This window comes from Vidua chalybeata, chromosome 8 (genome assembly GCF_026979565.1).
Source record: "Vidua chalybeata isolate OUT-0048 chromosome 8, bVidCha1 merged haplotype, whole genome shotgun sequence".
Lineage (NCBI taxonomy): Eukaryota > Metazoa > Chordata > Aves > Passeriformes > Viduidae > Vidua > Vidua chalybeata.
Window position 1 is genome coordinate 24,374,672 of NC_071537.1, and position 12,981 is coordinate 24,387,652.

The window sequence follows — 12,981 nt, forward strand, 5'->3', positions numbered from 1 at the left end:
ATTCTTATCCCTCTGCATATTCAGTTTCCCAGCAAGAGCCTGTTAAAGGGTTATCTTGAGGGAAGTGTTCCCCTATTTCAGTGGGCCTTTCCTGACTAGAAATCCAAGTGTATTTTGAATGTAAACTTTCTTCAAACACATCAGGCACTGTTTTGTGGAATATTCTGAAGAAGTTCTCTCACTCATATAATTCAGCTTAGGTTTTATATGATTTGCTCATGTCAATCTCATAGACACTGGTAGCTAATATGAATGTGTAGGCACACAGAGTGTGGTAATTGGAGTTGGGCTGCAGCCCAGCCTCATCCCCAGTGGGCACAGCTGTGAGGAGCAGGTGAGCAGCACTGACAGCAATGAGCCATGGAGTGCCCAGGGGCACTGAGCAACCACCAAAGGGAGCAGAGGGCACACAGGTGCAGTGCAGGAACATGAGGGGATAAAAGGCTGGGCTGAAGATCAAGAGGAGCAGACACCTGAAGCCTTCTGATGGGGTAAGGTGTTACTCTGTAATGGTGAATGCTTAAAGCCTTCTGATATTATATGGTGATACTCTGTGTATTGTGGCCATCTCAACTGTGACATATGCTGTGATATGAATACTAGACTATTTAAAAAAATAAATAATGTCATATATATATATATATATATATATATATATATAAGAAGGTAAAATAACTTGTATCTGGTTAAGTGGCTGCACTACTAAAACCTTCTCCCACCTTTCCCCAAATGCTAGAAAAAGGATTTTGAAAATGGAGTTGCTCAGTTCTTCTATTTCTGGCTATAGAGGTAGAAGTGAGAGTCTAATTTGACAGAGATGGTAAGTAAACTGTTTCTTAAGTTTCCACTATTAGGACAGTAGAGTTTCAATTGATAAGCTTTGAACAAATTTTAAAAGGTTAGAGTTTAATAAATTTAGAATTGAACTCAGGGTTAGAAGCAATAGATTGCAAATGCAAGGAATAGTGGGAGATAACACTGAACAAATGCTTATTCTTTTTTTTTCTCTCATGTACATAGATGAACTACTGATTCAAATACATTCATTGAAAGTACATCATGAGCCTGTTGTAAAAGAAAATAGGAGCAGCATATTAGTAAAATATTCATATAATACCAGATTTAGAGAAACTGTAAATGTTAGAATGGGCTGAGAAATAACTGTGGAAATGTGATCCCTGAATAAGAAATAAATTATTCCATGTTCTGGCAAGGAAATACTTATGACGCCAGCTTGGGGTTGTAGGTGCAGAAGGTAGTGATCAAAACTGGCCATTTTATTGATAGTCGGGACCCAGTTATTATATTTGGCAAACATGGACTAGAAAATACATGCAGAGCTAGCACTTCATATAGTACATTAGTAGAGGCATGAATAGAGAATGTAATTTTTTTCAAACCCTCAGAGAACTGAAGTCCCCCTAAAGAGAATTCAAGGTAAATGCCAGCAAATACTTGGTGAACTCAAACATTGGAGGGTGAAGTGAATTATTAAACGGAGTCTATCAGGTTGTAGTCAGGAAAGGGAAATTCCTCTACTCTGTTGATGGTGAACACTAGGAGACTGCAAAGATGAAGGCAATGGAATATTTTTTTCACCTAGAGAGTAATTTGGCTGGAGCATGCATAAATGCACAGTTGAGATCAGATTTGTTTAGGTATGGAATACAACTAGATGCATCAATGGTATGTGCTCCCCATTTTTAGCATCTATAATCTCACTCCTTCAACAATATTTCATTATAGGAAAATAGACAGAAATCTCTCCTTTGATATACTTTTTCGGGGTACTCCAGGGATGGAAAGCCACCATGCTGAGCTGTCAGAGTCCTGGATAAAACCCTTCCTTTACTATGCATGGTGTGCAATGGCAGGCCACGACAAGGGCTGCAATGGTAATTAGGTTTTATAGAATAAGTATTTTTGCCTTTTTACAATCTATTGCCAGACTGTACTATTTTAAGAGGTGAGCATGTGCCTGTTGAGGCTTGATCTGAGCTCACTAGCTGGGGTCTTGCACGTTACCAACAGCTGACAGAACAGAGAATTTAGCTCCAGTCCTGTACTGAATTTCATGCAAGTAGCCCCTGAACACTGTTTATGGATCTGCCTCCACAGATCTCATTGGGGGACTCAAGCAGGCATCAGATTGTTCTCTATACCTGTTTTTCACTGTGTGTGAAGTGAGGTGGTCCATCTTTGTAGCTGGAACAGGCTACTGGCTTACTGAGGAAATACTATGTTGCCAGGATCCTTGGAAATACCAGAAAGGAATTTGAATTGTTTTCCCAAATGTTAAGTTCAGATACCAATATACTGCAGGACAATGCACTCTTTCTGGCTCATCTTTGTCAGTGCTTTCCATTCCCGATTGCAGGAGCAGGCAAGCCAGGCTCCTCCAAGGCAGAGCTTCCTTTGGGATGATAATAATGCAGAAATCACCAGAGGGGAGGGAGGACACAGCAGCCTCCATCTCAGTCCTGGTATGCCTGGGATTCCCTGCTGCCTGATGCTCCCAAAATCAAAGGCTGGCTGGATCCCCTCCTGCTGTTCTGTCCCACATACTGCAAGCATTTTCTCACAGGAAAGTTCTGTGAACTATGTATTAAAGTCCCAATTTTGAGGATTATCAGATTCTATAAATTAGTCAAAAGGCCTCCTTTTTATTTTTTCCCTGTATGGAGAACGGCATTATTTCAAGATCATGTCAGGACAAACCTGACCATTTCAGGCAATTTCTTTCTTATCTTTGAGATGCTCCAAAGATGCTCTGTGGCCAGGCAGCAATAGAAATGTGCATGAGGGATACAATGTTCTGGTTTGAACTGTGTTTCCAGCAGTCTAGGAAAAAGTGAGATCTATGTCAAGTCTTCAGGTATAATTTCAGTGACACTTACCTGATATAAACCATCTTAAAATTACAGCACTCCCCTCAGTTTCATAGATCATCACCAGAACTTTCAAATGGGTGTCTATTGCATCTCCACTTGAACTGATTAAGAAAACCCCAAAACTGTGTTTCTTGATAGTCCTTTCCTTTACACTTTGCTTTGTAATTTCTATGCTTTTACTGTTGCCATGTCTTTAAAAATATCGTTTTACAACACAACATATTAACAGAAAGCTCTTGCAGATGTTAGTTCCTTTGAAAACACTAAATGTATCTTCAATACAGCATAGGTACTGTAAACCACTTGACATGGTTCAACTTCTAAATAACTTGGAACTTTCAGAAAATTGTTTGGGGTAAGGTTTTAAGCATAGGTGAAGCGGTTTGTGAAAAAATGAATAGTGATGCCAGTTTTTATCAGCTGGTTTAGGAACTGCTGCCTGATTAGCTCTGGCTTCATTAGAAAGGGTATATGTGTTCTGAGTCTCAGGTAACTTCACCTTACCAGACTTGAGAAGTGCTAATGAACTACTCTGACACAGTGAAAACTGACTTGCCAAAGCAATGGACAAAAGACAAAACATAAATGCTATATTTGATTACTGTACACTCAGGGATTTGAAAACCCAGGTTAAACCCTGAGGTGGTTGCTCTTTGACTTCAACTAGTTTGGACAGTGGGCTTGAATTCAGGTTGTGAAGAACTCGATAGAAAGATGGGAAAAGTTTCAGTCAAGAGTTCTTTCCTTTGTACTGTCTTACTCTTGCAGTAGTACAGTAGTAGCTCTGCTCAGAAGGCTTACACATACAGCTTGTGTCTTTGAAAAAGCTTATTGTGTTGTCGTGTGCAAAACAGGAAACATGTAATGGTATGATCCCCAGAGGAGCCGATCCAGGGCAAACTCTCCTGACCTTGTAGAAAACACATCCAGCCGAAATTCACAGTGAAATGGAAACATACAAGTTAACCACAGAAGTTAAGAAATATCCTCATCTGCATTGTGTTGCTTTAACGTGGAAAGTCTCTACATGAGCAGCTGAGCAATGAGTAACACAGCCTGCAAGCTGATGTCACTGCAACTCTCTTCATGTTGTTTTCCTTCTTCTTAGAAGCAATATTATACCCCAGCTTGTTTTCATTTTGCAAGCAAAGAGGTATTTTGGAGTGAATGATATACTTTCAGATTTCAGACTATTAGATATTGTTGCTGTCCTCAAAGAGTAAGAAAAATGTAAATACCAAGGAGAGAGAGACATGACTCAAATTCATCTTAGCAAGCAACAGCTAGATCGTTATTTAAAACTGAGATTTGATTGAGAACAGATATTTTGGTCCAGAAATTCTCTTTTCTGGACCAGACCAGTTCTCTGCTCTATGTAGTTTTGCACGTGTCAGGGTAAACTCTTGCCCTGCACAAGTACAATAATAGGATCCAAACCCTGTTGTGAGCAATATCTGAGGCCATGCTCCTTGAAATACATGGCCAAGGATTTATTTCATATTAAACTAGAATTAGGGGAGGAACATACTATTTGAAACCCAAAAAGCTACATTCTAGTTTTAGAAGCTAATGGCTATAATAATTGTTTTTGAAGGGTCTGAGAGTAGGTTTAAAATTAGAAACCCTGTAAGCTGTGGCAGTTTTATATATTCCAACTATAAAGCCTATTACATAGAGATGTATTAAATATTTATGGACAGACTTGTATTAACATCTTCCTTTAAAATTTTGGTTATTTCAGTAGCATGTGTCTTCACCTAGTGATTGAAACAATATTACTTCAGCTGTCTTTCTGTTAAATACAATGCTGAAGTTATTCAGTGCAACATAAACATTTAGCTCTACAGTTTAGTCTGTAAACACTTAAAAGGTTGGAATGTTTATCTAAAATGGCCAGACGTCCAAAACTTGCAAAGCTGATCTGTTTTCAGTGTTAAAAGAAGTAGAAAACAAAGAACTTTACTCATCTGAAAATGAAGAAGAAAAAAAATTCTCCATTTTACTCCCATCAATAATTAGGCTCAATTTAGTTGCAGTTCTGAGTTTTCTTGGCACTAGTTTACCTATTCTGAACTCATTTTAGAAGATAATTGGTTGAGGTTAGGACTGCTGCTGGAATCTCAGTGTAAATCCAGGTCCCAGTAAAAGGACGAAAGGGAATGGAACAGATGCAGGTAATATTGGTTTTGTATTTTTATTTCTCTAAAAGACTCACTGGCATATATCAAGTTGAGAAAACCCAGAGGTGTAGGAGTTGCTTCATGAGCACTTCAGTCTTGACTACTGTAAAGATGGCAATTTCTGTGAGAAGGAAGGAGCTACTGTCACACAGATGTGATCATAACCTCATGTTTTTGTCCTGATGCTACTGCTAGGAATCACCATGCCTGATTGCTGCTCAGTTCTTGGTTTGATTACTTAATATTTCAGAAAACTGTTAGCCCTGGCAACACATTGTAGTTGTAAAGTGTTTACTTTGATGCAATAAGTATAATGCTGTTTCTTCTTTTTTTAAATTTTCCCTTAAATGCGCTAAAATGCTGTGTCCAAGCTAATCTGTAACAGGATTCATGTCATTATCACATCAGCTGTTGAAGTCCTTTCATCAAGTCATAAGGGAACTGGCCACTTCAAGTAAGGGGTAAGCAGCAGAAACCATAATGATCCAAACAGTGACTATAAAATACTATATTCATATTTTCATAGTTCACAAGAAAGTTTGGTTTATTCTGTGATGAAAAAGCAAATTAAGTTCTGAAGGTCTTACTGTATACAAGTTAGTTTGGTTGGGATTAAAATTACATGATCATTTAAGGAAATCACAATGTAGAAGAAAGTCTTGGTTTTTGGTTTGTTTGTGATTTTTTTTTTTTGGGGGGGGGTGGATTGTTTTGGTTTGGTTTCTTTTTAATTATTTTGTTTCCTCCAAACCACAGCCAGAATAGTTGCTGTTTGACAAGCTATGACTATAACAACAGGAAAGAACTCAAAGGAGTTTCACAATTAAACATTGATTTGCAGACATAAGGGAACTATATGTTTATCTGGCATAATTCTTCTCAATGTATTTAAGAATAATTACTCTCATAGATATTTCATAGCTCTGCCCATAGATATAATTGCTGTAATAACACAAACGACCACTTGAATCCTCCAGTGCACTTCTAGTGATTGGATGTCTGATATTACCCCTTGTTTTGATTTGCTAAATACCCTGAGGTGACTCTGTTTTACAAACCTTTTTCATCCTCGCTATTAGTGCGATGATAGCTGCTCAGCAGGGACACCGTCGCTTCAACAAAGCTTTGGTAGACAGTAAAAGGACTCCCTCTGTTGGCAAATCTATAGGTAACTGAGAGATAAATGAGAATTATTGGGTGCGTGTATCTTCCTGGGATGCTTGAATTTTGTGAAATCTCAGCAATTTGATTAATGATGTTGTGCTTAAACAAACAAACAAAACTAACTAGCTACAATCTGCAGCTGAACTGTAAACTCAGACACTTTAATAATTCCAGTCTATTTACATCTGAGCATCATTGTTAATTTTTTTTTTCTCTTAACACATTTTTGCATTCTCTGCTGTATAAGCAAATTAAAATTGAAGGAAGCAGGAATATCAGTGGCTCATATTTATGGGTGTTAAGTATTTCTGAGGTGAAATAGCCCAACTATTTTAAGAAAAGAAAAAATGCCCTTCCATATTTCTAGGAGAGGGCTCTGACTCATCATAGAATGTATTAAAATAGACTGAAATTCTGAATCTTAAATGTTAGCACTGAGCTGTCATTCCTTTGAGCCAGCTCAGATAATAGGCTTTGCTGATGGCAACTGCATTGTAGAAAACAACAATGTATTTTTTTTATTGCTTCTAAATATGAAAATTAAAGTCTAGTTCAGGATGCAATGAGGCTCCCTTCCTTAACACTTCAATCAAAGGCGGTTTGCAGTGCTCAAAATAAGGATAAAAGGTACAAGACAAAAAAACAAAAGTGAACCAAAAAGCATTGGAGGCCAACTGTAATCACCTAGGACTGAGTGAGCTGGAGAAAGAAAAGAGATTTCCTTGGCAAGGGTGGATGGCCATTGCAGTGGAGCCTGTGTTTTGCAGAGCTACAGGGAATGGAGGCTGTTGGGGTTCTGGGTGCAGGGGACCTGTGCCACGAGGCCACCCGAGGCTGCACTGCTGTGCACTCCCACCCCACCAGGAGACTTCTGCTCCCTGCAATTGGAAAGAAAGCAAAGAAGTGTGCTGATTGAAAGTATCAGCTGGGTGGGCAATTGTGGCAAGCACATTTCTCTCTCTCTCTCTCTCGGGATTTTTCAGAGGTGGACAGAGAGAAGAAAGAGAAAACAATTTCTATTTCTGCTCCTTGTTTTTCTCATGTGGAATGTGTTTGGAGAATTGTTTACCTGGGGTGATTGCTTGATTGGATTCTGGTGAGGCTTGTTTGAGCCTGATGGCCAATCAGATCCACCTGTGGCTGGACTCTCGCAAACAGGGTCACGAGTAGTTAGATATGGTAGTTAGAGAAAGTAGGTATGTAGTTTTAGTATCCTCCTTTATATAGTATATTAATGTATTATAGCATAGTTATAATAAAGAAATCATTCAGCCTTCTGAATTGGAGCTGGACATCATCATTTCTTCCCGCTGGGTTCGCCTGCATTCTACAATAGGCAATACTTGTTGGAAAAACACTAACTCAGATCTGAATTTGCCTTCTTCCTTTTACACAAATGCTGCCTAGTTGCTGTCAATACCAAGAACACAAATCTGACTCTACTGAGTTTCAGTTAAATACTGTGCTGTCCAGCTCTCTCAGGATCTTATCCTTAGTCTGTGGTGAGGGTGCTTACCTGCAAGCAAAGCTGGGCTGGGACACGTACGAAAGGCAAACTTTCAGTGCTTGCTTTTCTTAATAGTTGCAAAATATTTTGAGCCATCTTGCTTAAAAGGTCATCTGTGCTAAAGATGGCTTGAATTACATGGTTTTCCTTAAATGTGGAAAAGGCTCCTGGTGAGTCAGGGCTGAGTCATGGGAAGATTATGCTGCTTCTCTATATGAGACTTGGTTTATTGTGTTGCAAGAGTTATGTCCCAAAGAACTGTTTTGCCACAGCAGGAGGCTGCTGCAGCTGGAGGCATGGTTTGAGGAGGTGCTGACCCATATCATTAGTGAGGTGAAGAAGCCCCTCAGAGCTTGCTGTGCACAGATGACCCCCATAGGCATTAATGATCAGAACCTCTGAAAAGCTACACTTTTTAAACTACAGTTTGAACTGTATTTTTTGTAGTCTTGAGAATTTTTTATTAAGCCTTTCAATTCTGACTAATAGTTACAAAGAATTCTTTTACATGTAGGATATTTATGTAGCCCTATTAGTTTTTATCATCACACTGAGGATTGATTAATGGTATTTATTTCCAGAGTTAAGGAAGGGAATTTGAAGAATGAACTGGCTAAAGTCACATACTAGGTCTACAGTAAGCTAAAATTACCCAGATCTTGATATTTACTGAGTTATCGTGTTTTCAGCTCCATGATTGTTTTGATGTATTTAATACACATATAATCTATAGGCACTCCTTTCTTCACAGAATTACCACACAAATATGAAAGAGGGGCATATAGTGGATGAAGGAAAAGAAGAATAGCTCAATATGGTGTATTCTGACATGGGATTTAAAGGTGAGGAGAACATTACAGAAGATAGAGGAGAGGGTTCAGTTCTAGTTAATAGGATGTAAAGGTAAAAAGCTGTGGGCTCATGACCTGATGGGAGGAGCTAAAAGGTGTCAAAGCCAGAATGAAGGCTAAATGGAGCTTTGTGAGTGACTCCAAATCCCCTTTTTTCTATTAGGAGTACAACAGAAGCATTGCTGTGAGCCAGAAGTATGAACAGTTACATCAGAGGTAAAGGAATATAAGAATTGAGATCTTTCTTTCCCAAATCCTTTCTCAAACTTTATGGTGTAATGGGCACACCTGCTCTGAGTGAGTGGTACACCATTTGTTGGCATCACCAACAAATAGGCTTGGCTGAAGCCAGCCCTGCTGTACAAACCTTGAGAAATTATGCAAAGCTATACCTCTTCACCTAAAGAATTAACTCTTAGTGGGAGTTAACAGGACCAGCCTGAACTGAGACCAAATATATCTTAAACTTCTATGGCTGCCATCAGAGAGGAATTTGACTATTAGCTAATCACTTTCCACTACAGATATCTGCAATCCCAGAGCCTGAGCTCTCCTTCATGGCAGTGGCTGCACAGTGGTGATCTCCCCTTGAGCAAGGGTGCCTCTCAAGGCTACCCCTCAAGACCAAGGTCCCTTGCCTGGCATCTGGAATCTACAGCAAGGTCAATGACACTTTACGTTCAATCTAAACCATACTCTACACAAGCTAGCTTAATTATTAGAAGTCTGGTAAGTAGTAGAGTGTTTGACCACCTTGTTGCCATTGTTTAGTAGCTGTTTAATCATCATTGTTAAATCACTCTTTATAAAACTTTTTGTTTAACCCTACAATAATGACTTCTCTTAATAGCTTGAAAACTCTTTGATACTGCTGAATGCCTGCGTTGCTTTGCTCTCTACTTCCTGGAGGAGAAAAAAAATAGATAGGTATGTTTACATCATATTAAGTTCCACCCAGAAACTTTGTGGGGCTGGAACGTCATTTACAATAATGATGCAATCAGCTCAGAATGGCATTATGAATTGCCACAGCTGACACATAGGGATGAATGGCTCATCCAGAATGCATTCAGATGAGGCTCCCAGTCAACCAACTGAATTGCATTCAGCAGTACTTAAAAATACTAGCAGATATTTATCTATTTCCCCATCATACTGGGAGCTTAAACTCTGCAAGGTGAAGTGTGTGTGTGTGCCGGGGCCAGCTCAGTCTGTTTCTGTGAGTTCCTTTTCCTGTTGGCTAACTCTGTTATAACTTAGAATTAAATGCTGATTGGAGTTCAGAATGCAATTTTACACAAGGCACAATGCAAAGCAGAAAATCTAAACAAATGGTAGAAAATATGATCTGTAAATGTGTGAACTCGTGACTTCTATGACTGCATGTGTCAGCCCACCAAAGTCAGCCAGGCTATGCCTACCAAGCAGGAAAACACAGAGCTATCCAATTGTAACGCTTCAGGAGTTTAATGAGAAGTTTCTGTTAATACAAAATGGAAAATAAATCACTTCCATCTGTTATTCCTCGATGAAAATGTTTATTGCAAGGCTATATTCTGCTGCATGTGAAGGGTAGTGGTTTACATACAAATGCAGGCTCAATACTCCAATTCACTCTTAATTTGAATGCTTTTAGTAACAATGGAAGATGCTCAGATTGACAGCCTCACAGATCAAAGCTTGATGGATTGGGGGAAAATGCAAGATACATGCAAGAAAATTATTTCACAAAAAAATTTTATGCTAGAGACCTACCCAGGTCTAAGGCAGATAGTTTGATAACAGAGTTTGTACAGTCCATCACAAGTTCTGACCCAGTTATGAAATGGCTGTAGTGCTGCATTCTTCAGTATACAGCAAGTCAAGCCATAGGCTGTATTACCTTGATTCCAAACTAGTGGCAGAGCAGACATTGAACATTGCAGTCTCCTATTGCAACAAAAATGCACTGAGGAAACAAAGCTGGAGTGCAGAAGTCATTTCAGCTAAGCCTGCCTCCGAGCAGTAAAATTTTCTCAGGAGTGTAACACAGATTGAGGATAATACTGTTACCATCAAATGCTTGTTATCTTCAAGTCTGATATGCTGGCATATACAAAGAACCTGTGGAGGAAGCAGGGGAGGCAAATCCAAATACATGATGCTGTCTTGCAGGGTTCTGGTTTAACTGAAGGCCCGGTTATGAAGAAGGAAAACAGGTGCATAGAAGAGTTGCAAGCTGATGGAGTTAGAAACCATGTGCAAAAAAAAAGTAAGTATAAAATCTACAGAATGCTCAGGAGCAGTTGAAGAGCAAGGAGGGAAGATAAATGTCTTCTGTGACTAAAGTAGAGTGAAAGGATTTGGGCAAATTACTTTCTAAAATGTCCATCAACAAATAAGACTGTAAAAATGAACTACAGCCCAGCATGACTGTGAGAGAACACCCTTTCTCATAAGAAAGTGAGTTGGCAAATTATGTATATCAGTTCCTTAGGGCTCAAAATGAATGTAGGCTGTATCTAAGTGCACCTTCAGAGATTTGAACCTGATCAAGTTCATGCAGGAAATCTCTGGGGTAAGCTGGACCATTTGGGTTCTAGGCTAGAACTCCCAAAAATGTATCTCACGCTGACTGGTACTCAAGGGTCCTAGACTCTCTGAAAGACTACGTTATAATACTTGCAGGTTTTATTTTATGTTTTCTTTAGTATTTTCTGCTGGCTTTTACTGAAACACTCAAGATTTTTCTTTTTGAGTTCTCAACAATGGAATATTTTAGTGATAGAAATGAAATGCTGTAAAATGAATATGGAAAAATGAAGAAGACAGTACCTGTGAAATCAGGAGTGTGGATGTTTTGTTGTACTAGTTTCCACCACTCATTTCTGGTCTGTGTATTATAATGGCACAAATCCACTTGGAAAACTAAAAGGCTTCCAAGCATGTAAGCTTGGAAGGGTCACTAGGAAAATATGTTGCTTGCAGGAAATGCTGCTGTGATTTTTGTGCGTTCTCCCACACAGGCTTCTATGTTTCAAGTGGTACTGGGTCAGTATCGACACAATGTCAGAAAGCAGTATGACTATGCTTGAGATGACAGGCAAACTCTCACCTATCCCAACACCTGGGATTCTAGGCCTTGTTTCTGCTTCATTTCTGACTGTGGCATCACTGTCTGTATGAATTTGGTTTGAAATGCCAATACAGAGTGACAGTTTTTTTATATGAGTAAAAGTAAACCTCTGTTCAATTGCATAGCACATGGCGCTTTGGGGTTCTGTCCTGGTTAAATACCGACTTAAGTATTAAAACCCAAGGGGTGGAGAAATAAAAATATATTAAAACTCCTAGAACTTTAGGTAGATGCTGACAAGTACATGTGCTGCCTGTAGCAGTTTTTGCAGGAAAAGGGTTTTACTCCAGCCAGAAGTCACAAAAAGCATGGGCTCGGGTTATCATTCCTGTGGAAAAATTTCCAGAAATAAAGTATGTCTCAGTCCCTGACTGTCTGAAAATGGCAGGTAGTGAGGTTTCCATACAATGATTTAGTTGTCAGAAGAACATTCCATATACTGCCATAGCTAGTTGAGTTTTCTGTTTATGAATGGAGCATCAAAGGTGTGAGACTTCCAGTCACTGAGCCTGGAAAAATAGAGGGATTCATAGAGGTAAGCCAAATCTAGACCTTGGTTAAACCCATGGAGGATTGCAATTGACTTCAAAGTGAGCACAGCCTGGTCTGGAATGAATACCAGGCTGGTTGCAGCAGTACAAGCTTCCTCATACACCCCCTCCAGCCTAGGCATTGATACTCAAAGGGCTTTTCTACATGAAAAAATAGCAGTACTAAAGTTGTAGAAATATGAGTTTGGTTTTTTTTCAAATCCTGCTGGAAGAAGAAATAATGCTTTGTAGGAGTTGCTGTGTCCTCATCTGCTGGGAGCAGCAGCTCCTCTGAATGGCTCCTAATCTGTTTCAGTGAAAGTTACTCTGGTTAACAGAACTCTTGTGCAGAGCTAATGTGGCCCCTTTTGGCTGACACAGGTGAGAGGAGTTTAACTCCCAAGAGAAGCAATACCAGCAGACTCAGAGGACAAAGATCCCTGGCCTTCTTTCCACCTGAGCTACTTTGGGCACATCTTCATTTTTCCATCTGCCTGCATAGTGAACATCAGGCTACACTCTGCATCAGAACCTGTGTTGATGTTTAGCTTTGCCTATTAATGAGAAACGTCGTTATCAGTGAAGCTTAAGATACCTTAAGATAATTTATAATTTGTGCTAAACCACAATAAGCTAATGTGCTGGTTTTGACTGAGATTCAGTTTATCTTCTTCACAGTGGCTAGTGGGGGCTTATGTTTTGGATTTGTGCTGAAGACATTGGTGATGATACAGAGATGTTTT